Here is a 16,657-nt window from a genome sequence, read left to right on the forward strand (position 1 = left end):
GCATATGGGAGGCAGCACACCCAACAAAAAGCACTGTGGGTTAAATACAACTAGTCTTTTTCGAACACACCAGTTTGGTCTACATTTAGTTGCTTGCTTGTCCGCTCTCCACCACTCTTTGTTTAGAGGATAGAGTCCTCAGTCTTTTGAATATCCTTTTCAAGCTTATTATCTTAATTGGACAATATTTTTTTGAAAGGCTCCATAATTAATATGTAACACTGATGAGAGAATATAATATATTTTTTCTACATTTAAAGGATATAAAGCAAAACTCTCAATCGTCTCCCTTTAAATATTTAATTCAGGGCCTGTTAAAAAAAAAAAAAAAGGAAATCCTGCAAATGTGTTTGATTTTCTTTTTCCCATTTACATTTCAAATGTGTGATGTTCTCCCCAGACTGAACAAATGCCATACATATATATTTAAAATATCAGTCTCAACATCTGTAGGTTATGATTAGCATTTTGAAATTAGCTTATTGAATTGCTCTGGGTCCACTGCAGTCACTTGCATTTTTTTTTTTTTTTTATTCGACTGGTTTGTTTAATGAGATGCTAGAGGTCAACCCTTTGTCCTTAAATTAGTTCCTCCAAAAATAAATCTTTTTTCTTCTGCTGCTTGTTATGATGTCGTGTGAGTTGGGAAGGGGGGGAGGGTGACTGTCATTAATTATGTATTTATTAAATATGGATATCTATTCACTGTTAGTTACATTTTTTCAAATAAAATTAGCAGAAGGAACTCCGAGGCCAGCTTTCGGTTTCTTATCTAGAATTTTTCTTTCAGTAAGAGAATGCTCTTCTGTGAGTGTGCATTATCTAATATATTCAGAATGCAGTTGCTATTTCTATTCCGAGATGAAGATGAGCTTAATTGAGGTTGCGCTTTCATGTTTGTAGAGCTCTTAAGCGTCTCATACAAAAGCATCTAGAGGCTTCTCATTTGTCTTGAGTATGTTTTAGATGTCTAAATATTATTTACTTTAAACTGTAAATCAAAAGGTAATGTAATTATTATATAGAACACACCCGACGCAAGGACACATGTTTACTGTTTAAAAAAATAAAAACTTTTTTATTTTAATTTTATTTGCCCCAACGTCTTCTGTTGGGCAAATGGTACCAAGTACTACATTAGTATGAAACTATTTGTGAATGTCAAAAAGTCAGATTTCTTATTATGTAGAAAATGCACAGTGACGCTGCCTAGGGGCAAATCATTTTTAAGTACAAATAGGGGGGGTTACTTGGCTATTTTGAGATGCTATTTTGTTTTTGTTTTTTGACAATCCATGTCCATGATTGATGATGGAAATGTTATATTTTTTTAATATAGTTTAAAACATTACTTTTTTTTTGCGATGAATTCTACACTTCTGATCTGGTCCAAGTTTTACCAAAAAGCCAATCTTTGTAGTCCTGACACACACTATTGGCATACACCCAGTCACATATTTTAAAGCTGTGAGTTTGGTCTTAGAATATGCACCTGGTGTGATTAAGGGTGAGTAATTAAACATTTGTTGGAAATCTTTTTCATTGGTTAAAATGAAATCAATGGGGTGAATTTGCAATGAAATCAACTGTAGAGTAAAATGAGAGTTGGTAGTTTATGGTGTAACTAGAGTAGAGTCCAAGGACCGTGTACCAGACAGAAGTATGCTGCAAACCACAAGAGATACTTTATATCACCCTTATTCATACAGTAGACTTGTCAGGTTGTAGACATGGTTTTGGGTCACTTTATAGAGTATAAAATATGTCTTCCAGTCACATGACTTGCACATCTCTATCCAAGTGTTTCAAATCTATGTTGGAGATGTAGATCCCTTCCAGGTACACGTCTCCACATATTTTGGGACTGTGGCCTTATAAACCCTTGTGGGCAAAATATTCATAACCTAGTATGAAAGGTTCTGCAATTCTTAATTCTCCTCCATCCAGAAAGCTCTTTACTAGATATGCTCCCGTCTTGATTATCGGGGCCCAAGAAAAGTCTACCTCTCCATCTTCTTACAGCTGCGAGAAGTTGCTGGAAGACCACTTTGACTCCTTCCACCCACATCCCTAGTTTCAAATAAATCTCAAAAGATATGGTCAAATTGGGACCCTGTGCATCATTTGACCTTGGTGATGATGATGCCTTATGAAACTCCTTCTTCTTCTTCTTCTTCGTCTCCTTTCTATTTTTCTTTCCTCTTTATTTTCTTTAACTGGGTGTTCCTTTCCTACACCTGTTTTTGTTGCCTTTTCCTCCTCTTTTTCTTACTTCTTTATATTGTTCCTTGTTAGCCTCTTACCTTTCCCTTCTATATATTATTCAATATTGAGACGTGTTTTTCTTTTTGTAAATGTCTTTTTTATTAAAGAATTTTGTAACGTTACAGAAAGAAGAAAGACATGTGGTTAGTATGGGGAAACACGCAGGTTTCTGTTTTGATATCTATTAGCAGTCATATCGAGATGCGCAGATCTCTCATTGAGTCATAAGGTCAGAGCTGTTTAGGTCGCTGCTAAGGCGTGTCTCGGGTTACATGGAGAACTTGTGACATTCTGCTTCTGCTCAATATTGAGACGTGTTTTTCTTTTGTAAATGTCTTTTTTATTAAAGAATTTTGTAACGTTACAGAAAGAAGAAAGACATGTGGTTAGTATGGGGAAACACGCAGGTTTCTGTTTTGATATCTATTAGCAGTCATATCGAGATGCGCAGATCTCTCATTGAGTCATAAGGTCAGAGCTGTTTAGGTCGCTGCTGAGGCGTGTCTCGGGTTACATGGAGAACTTGTGACATTCTGCTTCTGCTGAATGTTAACTTAGCTAGCTGTTCTCGTTTCCGCTCTCTATACAAAATAAGACAGGAGACATGTTTTTCTGCATGGCGTATCATTTTGTATATTACCATTCTATTTGTGATGACCCACATTTTATTTAATTAATTAAAAAAACACAATATTAAAGCTCATATCACATGACTTTAACTAACCAACACATGTGGTAGTTCGAGCACAAATATACATTACTAACCTGCCCTCCTTCTTGTTCGCCTGTCGCCTCTCCCTTATAATTTCATTCTCTTCCAAGCACAAACTATCAAAAGATTCTATCAGCAGTAATCTATTCTCTAATGTAGGATTGCACACACAAGCTAATACACGCTCTTGAAGATTTTTTTGCATGCACGCAAATAATTCTTAAAAGTTAGAATGCGCCATATTGTATAATGCAAATACACTGGTTAGCATTAAACAATCAGACTAACTCAGTATCAATGTATCCAAGAGAAATGTATCCAAATAAACCATATACAATAGGGATCTCTTAAATTTATATAGTATGATTACTCCATTTCTAGATAAAACAATAATATGGACACTTTTAATTTTTATCTTACATTTTATTTACAATTACCTGTATAGTGTATATATTAAGTCTGTATGATTACATATATGCTAATACATATGATATGGAAAATTGGTTATTCTCAATGTACTTAAGATGTACACTTGGCCTCCAATTGAATCCGAGCAATTTTATCCAAGACACGGTTTTACAATGGCAATCTAAAAATAAAGAAAATGTTTTAAGCCATGTATGCAATCAGAAGAAGGTTATTGTGGAGTTATTTGTGCTCAATTTACTGAGTAAATAATATATTCCACACCCAAGAGCTTGCAAATAATGGATTTTAATGAGTACTTACCGTGTTGGTTGATTTTAAATATGAGAAGTAAATTGTTCATATGGCTTGAGTACACTAGATTTCAAGGTCCTGTAAATATTAATGCTGCTTATTCCCATTGCCCTTAGATGACAATAAATATTTTTTTGGTCTTAATTGAATATTTACAGAAATTGAAGTGCAAAACTTTCTAACAAATATATTTAACCCTTCTTGTATTAAAAATATTTATACAACATATTGATATCATTTGGACAGCTTGGTGACACTAAATGAGTATAACATATTCTTCCTCACCTTGCGGTCAGCGGCTGTGCATCTGCATGATTAATACTTGTGGCATGTTAATGGACGCCGGCCGCTGCAGATCCACGGCTAATTATACCCCCACGTCCGCTCACGTGACTGACGACGTTGGCGTGCACGTGACGTCACGCACGCACTGAGCATGCACGTTTTGGGGTCAAAGAGCGATCTTGGCCAATCGGAAAAGTAAAGCAGGTATTTAAACCTAAAATTACCTTTCCTCATTGCCCTGTCGTGGTTTCACTAGTGGTTGTCCGAGAGCACGTTCCTGATTCAAGTTTCTTCTGTTTTTTGACTTTGACTTCCCTGTATTCTGGTATCCCTGACATCTGGCTTTCCTTTATCGTTGTGTCCCTTTCTGTGTCCCCTGACCTCGGCTAGTATCCTGACTATTCTTTGGTACGTTAGTCCGGCCATTTTAAGGCCCGGTAATACATTACCTATTAGTCATCTGTGTGACACAATACTATGTGCTGGATCATATAGTAATCCTGACAATGAGTCAAACTAACTGTTCAGTATAAATTCTTTAAATTTCTGAGAATGTTCATCAACTCACAAAGTATCATGGAATAAAAAACGATGGGTTTTGTTTAACCCATGGGTTCTGCTTTGAAGTCTGCAGTCATTTTTCATGGCTGACCACCTGCAATTTCTTCTCTTCAGACAGTTTGCTTTTAACTTTCCAAAGTGTCAATCTTGATAGGACAGGGGATGTTTCACTTGCTGCCCCTGAGTCGTTTACTTGCTTAGTCAATGAAATATAAGGATAACCATCCAGTTTTGTTAAGTCATCCCACAATACACACAAATAATTTTTTACGAGAATGAAGACCTCAACCATAGTGATTAAATGAACACTATGGGGATGATGCATTTGTTACCTGCTAGCCTACATTGTTATTTGGGCTATTTAGAATTCTGGGGCCCACTGTTTTTTACCCAATTAAATAACTTTCTACCTTTGTGCAATCCAGCCTCTTCTGAGCAGCTGCCTCTACTGAAGTCATTAGGCTTGATGACCATAGTGTCCAATCAAATGCCTATTGCTGAGAAGCAATGTGGACTTGATGTACAAGCGCAATCACTGCATTGCGCAGATCAACTTCTTCTATCAGTGAAGAACTGAGACTTGGTTCACACTGTGGAAACACCATCTAGAGGCAGGAAGAGAACCAGTGAAAACATTGCCATATCTCCAAAACACTTCATTGAGGGCTGCACCGTTCCTGTGGAACTCGCTTCCCTCCTCCGTTATATGCTCACCCAGTCTCCACTCCTTCAAAAAATCGTTAAAAACCAACTTCTTCATAAAAGCGTATCACTTAAACTGTTAATAGCTCCTGACTGATTCCTCTTCTGCAACTGTCACTAGTCTAATACTATCCTTACCTTTTGTGTCATTTTACCCCACTCCCTCTAGCATGTAAGCTCATTGAGCAGGGCCCTCAACCCTTCTGTTCCTGTGTGTCCAACTTGTCTGGTTACAACTACATGTCTGGTTACAACTACATGAACTACATTCATCCACCCACTGTAAAGCGCTGTGGAATTTGATGGCGCTATATAAATAACATAATAATAATAATAATAATAATAATAATAATAATAATGAGATAAAGTCATTTAAAGTGAAAGATAGCAAGTTAGAAAAACTTTCTTGAAGTGAGTGATCAAGCATAATTGATCAAGCATAAATATATCAGCCAGACTCTCTTTCAATTCTGACAACATATCCACATCAACAGAATCTTTAATACATTCATCATGTAAGACAGGACCCTCTTGTCCTGCATTCCAGGTAGAGATCTAGCACTGCAGTAATGTAAAAGCACTACAAAGTTTATCATTAAAATATATGGAGTGTTTTTACACTACTGTGGTGTGCTGGATCTCTGTTTGCGATGCTAATTGTATTTACTGTGGAACCATGGTGAATTTGCTAAACATAACCTTGTTTGGAAATATGTCCTGTGATGAAATTTTGACAAAAACAAATTAAAGATCTCCTTAGAGTAGGAGTGCCCAAAAGGTAGATACCCGGATGTTGCAAAACCCCCATGATGCTTTGCATGTCTTTAGAATGCTTTGAGAATGGAATAATTTATAAAGAAAATACTTTGATCATCCCAGATTTAAAACAATTATTTATAGCAATAACATCATAAAACATTGTTTAAACTATAGGGTTGATCATAGATTACACAATACTTTTTTTAATCTCATTATCAAATGGATAGTTTGCATGGTTTTAGAAGAAACATATTGAGACATATTGGAATGTTCTAATGAAACAAACACTCTTTTTCCAAATACATTTGTTTCTTATTTATTTTCTTAATTATTATTTTTTTTTATTTTTACCATTAAAATTGCAAGTAAACTTTCCTTTTTACCAGCACCAGGACTGTTGCCCAAGGGCAGCCAAATCCACCTTAGGCAAAGTCATCACTGCTGATCAGGCGCTTCCCATTGAAGACACACCGCTGATGCACAGCAATTGCCATGACCTGCCAATCCATTGTTTCCCTATGAGAAGCACAGAAACGAATGCCTTTCATAGAGAAGCACTGCATGTCTATAGTGGCCAGCATGCTTTGAATGCTGATGCTGTATGTATGATTCAAAAACTGAGTAATTCCCTGTCTGAAGCAAAATATAAGCAATGCCATTTTCACAGAAACTGCACTGTTTTCATGGGGGCAGCATCTTTTCCCCCAACTCAATCCATTACGCTGCAGTGATTCTTGTCATTAGAATGTCTTTTTATGGCCTTTTGGTCTATTGCAATAATCCATGTTTATCTATAAGCAGTTTGATCAACTGTTTATCGCTCATCGGTGATTCCCTCAAAACCATCCTATGCAAATATTAGACAGATTTGCCATGTTGAATATGACTTTTTTAAAATAAATTTTCAAAAGTATTCAGACTATACGGGACATTGACATCTCAAAAAACAACATACAGTACACATATACATGTGCAATCCAGAAGCAGTTAGGTACAAGTTTTCTACAAGATTATTATCGGATTTTGTCTGAAGAAGACATGGGGCTGCAGGGTGTGAAAGAGAGAGGAGCAGGAAATGCTTGGTGAGGGAGGGGGGCATGGGGCAAAAACAAACAAACAACTTACATACTCCTCCATCCTTACCTTGATCCTTGGCAGGAGAGGATCCTTGATCCTTGGCAGGAGAGGATGCTGGGGAGGAATTATTTTCCCTGGTGGTCCAGTGGAAGAAGCATCTGCTAGTTGCAGGTTAGTGAGAGAGATCTTTGATCTCCCCATGGCACAGAGCTCCCTCTATGGGCCCGGGTCATGCAGCACCAGCCCTAAAGGGTCCAGTCGGGGAGATCCTTTGATCTCCCCTGTCAGCCTCGGCCCATGGCCATCGCAGCCCACCGGGCATTTGCCCGGTTTGCCCGATGGCCAGTCCGGGCCTGCCTCTATCCTATGCATTATCTCTTCATAAAGCCCAATAGTAGCTATCCTTTGGACTACCTTTAATTCAGTTGAGGCATTTTGGGTTTTCCAAGCCTCTGCTATGCTACATCTGGGCGCTTCGAGAATATGCATAATTATAGCTCTATCTGACTTCTGAATATGGTCTGGTAACTTGTTGAGAATAAATATTTCAGGTTTAAGCTGTATCGGGTGCCCAGAGTGTGGTTATTAAATATTGGATATGGGACCAGCATGAGCCCAACTGCAAACAATACCATAAAATGTGGCATAAGGACCCAACCTCTTTGGTTTGCATTTCCAGTAAATAGAAGATATAGTTAAGTATCTACTGATCACAGCATTAAAACCACCTGCCTAATATTATGTAGGTTCCCGTGCTGCCAAAACAACTCTGATGCATTGAGACATGGATTCCATAAGACCTCTAAACATGTCCTGTGGTATCAGGGAACACCATTGCTATGAAGGGGTGTACTTGGTCTGCAACAATATCTAGGTAGGTGATATGTGTCAAAGTAACATCCACATGAATCCCACCACCCATAGTTTCCCAGTAAAACATTGTCCAGACCACAATGCTGCCTTTCTTAGCCTGCCTACTTCCCATAGTAAATCCTGCTGCTGTCCCTTCCTCAAGTAAACGATACATATGCACCTGGCCATCCTACTGATCTAAAAGAAAATATTATTCATCAGACCAGGCAATCTTCTTCCGTTACTCCATGGTCCAGTTCTGACACACACGTCCCCATTGAAGGCACTTTCGGCAGTGGACAGGAGTCATCATGGGCACTCTGACTAGTCTGTGGCTAAACAGCCCTATATGCAGGAAACTGAATCACTGTGTATTCTGACACCTTTCGATCATGGCCAGCATTACGTTTTTCAGCAACTTGGGCTACAGAAGCTTTTCATATCATAGGTAGAACCATATTTTTGACTCAGCTAATGAGGCCCAAGCACGGTCCCATTTGTTTTCTAGATAGCAGTGCTGGTAGTAAGGGCTTCAAGCGATTAGCATTAACTTGAGCATATAATTTGGCGGATATAGGTCTGAAGTTTGCAAGCGGTCTGGAAATTTTACCTGCTTTAGGGAGCGTGATTATGCTAGCTTCCAGAAATTCTACTTGAACTTTCCCAAGTTCACTGATGCGGTTAAAAAGATTTGTATGTGCGGCTATCTCCTCGTTAAAAGGCAACAGGGCTCCGGGCCCTGATGGCTTTGAGGGGGGTTACTATAAGATCTTTCGGGAAGAACTGACTCCCCATTTGGAAAAGTGGTTCAATGATCTTTTGGAGGGGGGCACACCGGATAGGGACATGTCATTGGCTGATATCGTTCTTTTGCCAAAACCTGGTAAGGATGATACGATGCCGGAAAACTTCCGCCCTATCTCCTTGATCAATCATGATTGCAAAATTCTAGCGAAAGTTCTGGCTCATAGGCTGAACCCTTTGCTGCCGTGCCTAATCCATCCGGATCAAGTGGGCTTCGTTCCGGGCAGGCAACTGTTTGAGAATACTAGGCGCAATGTAGACCTTATCTGGCGGCAAACCGCTAGAGACACCCCAACCTTGATACTATCACTCGACGCCGAGAAGGCTTTTGATAGGGTGAAGTGGCCGTATCTGTTCAAAGTACTTCGACATCTCGGTTTCCCGACCCCATTTATAACAGTGATTAGAGCCATGTACACAGATGTTAGGGCTCGGGTCAGAATAGCGGGGGCCAGATTGATACCTTTCAGCTTAGGGAACGGAACCAGGCAGGGCTGCCCTTTGTCACCCTTGCTGTTTGCCCTCTCCTTGGAACCCCTTTTGCAGGCTATCAGGGAGAACGCGGCTATTAAGGGGGTTATGGTTGGAGGGCAGAAGTACGTAGTGTCGGGTTTCGCTGATGATATCTTGCTAACCCTGACCAACCCATTGGACTCCATGGAGGCATTGACGCTTCTGCTGGACGTGTATAGCGGAATAGCTGGCTATAAGGTGAACATGGCCAAATCGAGCGTGCTTCCAGTAAGGGTAAGAGACGCGGAAACGGACCTTATAGGACGAACATATAACATACATATAGCGAAGGATTATATCACATACCTGGGAGTCAGACTTATGGCGGACCCTGCTCAGCTGTTCCAACAAAATTACGTCCCCATGCTGCGAACACTGATCGACGATATGGAGAGATGGGTGGATAAGCCGATCTCTTGGATTGGCAGGATATATTCAGTAAAGATGAATATTCTCCCTCGAATCTTGTTCCTGTTTCAGGCACTCCCGGTCCCACTGACTAGAGCGGACTTGGGAGCACTTCAGAAGGCTGTGATTAAATTCATTTGGCAGAATAGGAACCATAGAATCTCGCGTACTGTTCTTTATAGAGCGAAAACGAGGGGAGGATTGGGGCTGCCTAACTTCTATTTATATTACCTGGCGTCCCAACTGACCCAGATAGCTATGTGGCACTCCCCTGTGGGGGAGAGGCGATGGGTTGATTTGGAATCTACTCTTCTGGGCTCAGATTTGCCACAATTCTACATGTGGGTCCCTCGGGACCATAGACCGACGACCCATGTTGCGTGCCCAGCTGTCAACAACTCCATAAAATTATGGGATGCAGCAGCTTCAAAGTATGGCTTGTCCCCCCACGTGTCTCCATTGGCTCCTTATTTGAGGAATACGGCATTCCTCCCTGGGATGGAGGCGAGGGACTTTAGAGATTGAGAGAGTACTGGGGTACAGAGATTTTACCAACTGTATGAAGGCGGATCGTTTGTAACATTCGAAGGATTGAAATCCTGAGCTCCTTTACGTCCGTCTGACTTTTTTCGATACCTCCAACTGAGGGATTTTGCCCAGACCCCAGGGGTAAAAACGGCTGCATTGACCCCGCTCACGTTTTTTGAGCGGATGTGCATGAAAGAACAATTCCCGAAAGGTCTGATTACAAATTTGTATGCACATTTGAGCACGACTACGGCTGAGTGGGAGGATCTCACTTATACTGCGAGGCGGACTTGAACGAGGGGCTAGAAGGGATTGAATGGCAGGAGATTTGGGAGGCCGCAGCAACCTTGTCGATGTGTGTCTCCATGCAGGAACAGGCTTATAAGACCATGTTCAGATGGTACACCACTCCGGTAAAGCTTTGCAGGATGAATAGGGTGCCCACCGATCTGTGTTGGAGAGGCTGTGGCCAGAAGGGGACTTATTATCACATGTGGTGGGATTGCCCGGAGGCACAAAAATATTGGACCCTGATTGCAGACCTGCTACTGGATATATTTTTGATAGAGAGACCTGATTGGACCCCTGGGTCTTCTTCCTGGCCAGGTCCATGGATAATTGGACTAGATCTGAACAGAAATTAATACTTAAGGTGAACTTAGCTGCTCGGAGGGCTTTAGCACAGGTCTGGCTGCAGAGGGGGATCCCTTCGCTAGACCTGGTTATCCAAAAGATTAGAGATAATTTCCTGATGGACAAACTAACAGCGCAGGTCAGGGGTACTTTGTCTAAATTTGAAAAGGTCTGGGGCCCGTGGATAGAGAGTGGAGTTGGCGGCTAGGGGATGAGGGGGGGGGGGAGGATTATCCCTCGGCCCCCTGTGTCTCCTGCTGGTCGGCTTGCTCCGGCCCTTGAATCGCCCTTGAAAATAAATAAAGAATTAAAAAAAAAAAAAAAGATTTGTATGTGTGGCACTAAGAGGTCTGCAAATTTACTGTAGTATATGTTCGAGAATCTGTCTGGGCCTGGGGCTTTGTGTTTTTGGAGTGACCTAAATGCATGCAATATTTCGTCCTGAGTAAATGGTTCATCTAGGGCTTGCATCTGCACAGGGGAGAAGGCAGGTAGAGTGATTTTGTCTAAGTATGCATCTATATTCATCATTAACAGTTGTGTAACCTGTGAATTATGGGATAAATTATACAGATCGTCATAAACAGTGGCAAGCTTCTGAACTATGCACAGGATTTGTGAGTTTTGTAACACTTTTGTTATATAAGTATGGAATTTTAGTTTGTCCATATTTACTTTTCAGTTTGGATGCTAAGAGCTTCCCTACTTTATTAAACCTGGGAGCAATACATCTGCTCCATTTTACGTAAGCCACATCCCTTTTGATTTTAACAATTAAGAAATGGGTTGCCACTGGTGTGGTTAGGGCGTGATCAGCCTTCCCCTCTAAACCCAGGCCACTGCACCCCAAGTGGGTTTATAACCTCTTGTGGTCTTTGCAAAATATGCAAAGATCCCGAAAGGTGACAGGACTACTTTAGGTCCTCAATGGTCAGAAGCAGTGGCAGCTAGTGAAGTCAATGGTGGGATGCCAGATTTTAACCATGGAATTTGAATCCTGATGTGTTGGACTCAGATGACATCATAATAGCTGTCAAAAAATCCTAGTTCTTTATTTACTTTGTTTACCCCTTTGAATGCCAAAGACACAGCCAGTAAATTGTAAAACAATGTATGTGATACATGTCTGGTACTGAAGGGGTTAAAAACAAATAGCTGATTACACTGATCACCTACAACATTAAAACCACTGGCAGGTGAAGTGAATAACATTGATTATATCGTTACAATCACACTTGACATTGGGTGGGATAAATTGGGCAGCAAGTGAACAGTCAGTTCTTATATTTCATGTTTTGGAAGCAGGGTAAATGGACTAATGAAAAGATCTGAGTGACTTTGACAAGGGCAAAGTGATGCTAGACGATCAGAGCATCTCCAAAATGGCAAGTCTTCTTGGGTGTTACTGATGTGCAGTGGTTATCTACCAAAAGTGGTGCCAGGAAGGACAACTGATGACAAAGGCTAGCCCATCTAGTCCGATCACACAGAAGACCTACTGTAGCTCAAATTGCTGAAAAACGTAATGCTGGCCATAATAGAAAAGTGTCAAAACATACAGAGCTTTACAGTGTGCTATGTGTGGGGCTTCGTAGGCCCAGACTGGTCATGGTGACCCCTGTCCAGCTCCCAATGCGCCTTTAATGGGGACATGAGTCTCAGAACAAACCATGGAAAAATGGAATAAAGTTGCCTGGTCAGATAAATCATGTTTTTTTTTTAGATCAGGTGAATGGCCGAGTGCATGTGCGTCATTTACCTGGAAAAGCGATGGCGACATATACTGTGGGTTTTTCAGCAGAACAATACTCTGGGTAATGTTTTGCTGGGAAACCTTGGGTCCTGGCATTCATGTGGATATTACTTTGACACGTAATACCCACTTATACCCCTTCATGTCAGTGGTGTTCCCTAATGGCAGGATAATACACCCACCCATACTGTAAAAAATGTTCAGGAATGGTTTGAGGAATATGACAAAGAGTTCAAGGTCCTGCCTTGGCCTCACAATTCCCCAGAGCTCAATCTCATAGGATGTGCTGGAACAACAAATCCAATCTATGGAGGCTCCACCTCGCAACTTGCAGGACTTAAAGGAACTGCTGCTAATGTCTTGGTGCCAGATATCACGTTCAGCAGTCTTATGGAGTCCATGCCTGGACACATTAGAGCTGTTTTGGCAGCACGAAGTGGATCTACATGATATTAGGCAGGTGGTTTTAATGTTGTGGATGATCACTGTATGTATTACTCAGTATGACGAAAACTACTTTGCATAATGAGTTTCACTATTCCTTTTCTGGTATGATAAAACATAATATATGACATTATTACAATTATCAGCACAGAGAAAAATCCAATTAAAAAAATTACTAATGGTATGAAATGTACCTGGAAGCCTTGCAGAGTCTAGCAGCATGTTCCAGCAGGCACATGCAATGTTGTTATTTTGAGGTGTGTACACAGTCAACAGACACACATTGAATTGGAGGACACATTTTCAGCAAATGTACAGGGCTGACATTGTGGGAGACATTTCCAGCAGATACTCAGTGCTAGTGTAAGGCGACACATATTCTGCAGACAAATATATTATTCTGAATCTGTCTACTTGGATAAAGTTTGTTAATTATGGCTATGTGTCTTTTTTTATTGCTAGTGGTTAAATGTTTTGGTTTTCACACTGAAAGTCTGGGTTTAAATCCTTATATGGGCATAAAACTCTTTTTGTATTATGATAAAAAGGTATGTACCTTTTTCCCTTACGAATGGGGAGCTACTGATTGGCTTAGAGCATCAGCTGACCGCTTTAGCCAATTAGTGGTGCCCCTGCCCGGCGGCACTCCATGCTTTCTGTAACTCAGATTTAGAAGCTGGAAGCCGCCTGGAGGATCTTGAGAGAAGTACTGGAGGCAACCTTTGGGGTTAAACTGTTGAGAATGGTTTAACCCTGTAAGGTAAGAATACACCTGGGGACCTCCTGGCACCATAAGAACTTATTTTAGATCAAGTTGCTATGGTGACCCGAATGTCCCTTTAATGTTAACAATATGATGAATTTTCACAATGACCATGCAAAATATCTTGCTTTCCATGAGACTGCTTAGTGCTACAACACCCAGGGTGTCAATAATTGAGATATTAAATATCTATTTGCTTAGGTGATTTAATTTGGTACTAATACAACTATAAGCTTACTATGACTACAAACCAATTGTAAAAGTAAATTCCTAAATTATAATGATTTAACCTGTGATCAAGCTAACCCTACCCACAACTACATGGTATTTTACATGGAAATCGAGATCTATGTATATTTACTTGAAGGATCAATGTGAACAAGCTGTCCTCATCTTTGCAAAAGAAGTTCTCTTCTCTAATCCATTGCAGCACTAAGTCTGACTCCAGTACCAGACATCGACTAGAGGCGCTTCCTAGCAGTTAATGGACTTTTGGTCTAGTAACTGACGATGGACATCCTCACGCTCTGCATGAGGACATCCAGTGTCAGCTATTTCCATATAGGAAAGTATTGATTCAATCCTTTTCTTTGGAGAGGGCCTATTGCGTGCACGGCACTTGCCATGCATGCGCATTTGCTCTACCTCGTTAGTAACATCGAAGGGAGAGCCGCAAACCAGCGCGGATGGATATCGGAGCTGGGATCAGGTAAGTAATTAAAGCATTTTTATATCCCTTTATTTACCACTGTGGGAGGGGGGGGGGGGAGGGGGGGAGGGAAGGGGGAGGCAGGGGGAGCGATAGTGCCAGGAATACAGCTTTGTATTCTTGGCACTATAGTATCCCTTTAAGTAAGAAATGACAAATAGATGGGGGAAAATGAGGAACAGTAAAACAATATATATATTATGTATTTAATAAATATATAATAAATAAATAAAAAATTTTACTGCGCCTCCTCTTTTCCGTCTATTAGTTACTACTTCTCACTTGGGAGTTCATTTAATATTGTTAGATAATATTTTTAGATAAGCCTCTAAGATGATTATTTTCAAAATTTTAAACTACCACCTCAAAAAAATATATATATATACAATCCATTAATATATAAACAAATATTAGAAAATGTAAATATTTGTAATAATTTTTAATAATTCTAGATTGTGTTATCGTGTATTAGGTTACAAACTGCTCACTCCTGGTTTAATATGCCAGAGAACCTAGCTCACATGTACTCGACAGTGGATCCTGAATGTTGGAGATGTGAGAGGGAACTTAGTACCCATCTTCACATTTAGTTGGAATGTCCACTGATCCAACCATACTGTCAGGTGGTGCATACAATGGTCTCCTGAATGGTTGACCCCTGAATTACTTTTCAATGCAAAGATATACCTGATGAATCTTACTTCATACTCGGTCAACTCTTATCAAAAATGTGTCCTTCCCCATTTGATTATTGCTGCTCATAGCCTTATACCTATTTTTAGAAGAGTTATTAATAAAGAGGTTGAAGTCCTAGTTGGAAATTAAAAATTTACTTTTATAATGATTTCAATAGAAAATCTAGTATACAATATAGACTTTACTAACTTAATTACCACAGAAGATACTGAAGCATAGGGAATGGGTGGAGACAAGATATCTCCTAGGGTGCTACTAAAAATATATATAAGTACTCACTAAACCAGGGTCCTGGAACCCACTATATTCCTTCCATTCTCTACAATTTCTATTTTTAGAAGAGGATAGAAGTGCCCTCAATGCAGGTCTGGATCCTCGGGGTGGAAGAAATCTGCTCTTATAAGCAGCTCATACTTGTGACCGTGGACAACCACCAACGCTACATGAATACATGGTTCCAATGGATACATTTGCTCTCCGGGGGAGAGGGCGATCCTGGTTAGCAAGCCCATTCTTTTCAGGTATGCATGGGGACGATTGTGCCTTGTCTGAGCTAGTCTCCATGCCCCAATATTCATATCCCCACCCCTTTTCCTTCTTTGCCTTGTGCGATTTGGTGCTATTCACTGCCTTACACTGCTCTAAGTTTCTCTTTTTTATCTCCTTTTACATCACTTTTTTAAAATTCCTGTTCCCTTATGTCTTCTTCCTGAATCACAGAGCTTTACAGGCCAGATGGTTCTGGCAGGCTACCTCATGCTACGAACTGTCCCACACTGCTGTTGGACATTGTGAATTGAGGTCCATGTCGTTGGGCTATGGTTCCTTGATGTTTGCACGGCTCTATGGGACATTGTTTCTTTTCGTAAATGTTTTTCTACTAAGTTATACTTAGATTGTAAACTCGTATCAACTGAGGTTGCATTTTCTCTTTTTCTTTAATATACAACTATGCAGACTGTACTTCTTTTATTATTCAATAAAGATAGAAGGTTATAAAAGAATTTATTAATGAAAATATTAAGGTGAATTTGGCTGCAGGAAATAGTCTCTCCAGGTGCTGGAATAAAGGTAGGTTTTGTGGCAATTATAAAATCTTTTTTTCTTTTTAAACGTGGAAACGAGGGGTCTAGTAAGCTAAACTAACACATGGACAAATCTAATTAAAAAAAATAAACCAAAAAACAATTAAGTACATTTAAAAAAAATATATAGCAGTGTTCCTTTAAGGATCGTATTTCAAAAACGTCCTCTTCATTTAATGAAAACAGGGATTTGTCTGCAAACATTGCCATGTGGTCTTTTAGTGGAATTGTAGTCTAACAAGAGATGAAGGACCAAGCTGGGACAATCCTATCGTAGTCCATTTGCTACCACTGGTCGTGTGTAAATGCCATTTAAACATTCTTCTTACCAGATGGGTGACTTTCTCTGACATATAAAGAGTTAACAAATCAAGCACGATGTTGGCAA

This window comes from Pelobates fuscus, chromosome 2, assembly GCF_036172605.1.
Source record: "Pelobates fuscus isolate aPelFus1 chromosome 2, aPelFus1.pri, whole genome shotgun sequence".
Lineage (NCBI taxonomy): Eukaryota > Metazoa > Chordata > Amphibia > Anura > Pelobatidae > Pelobates > Pelobates fuscus.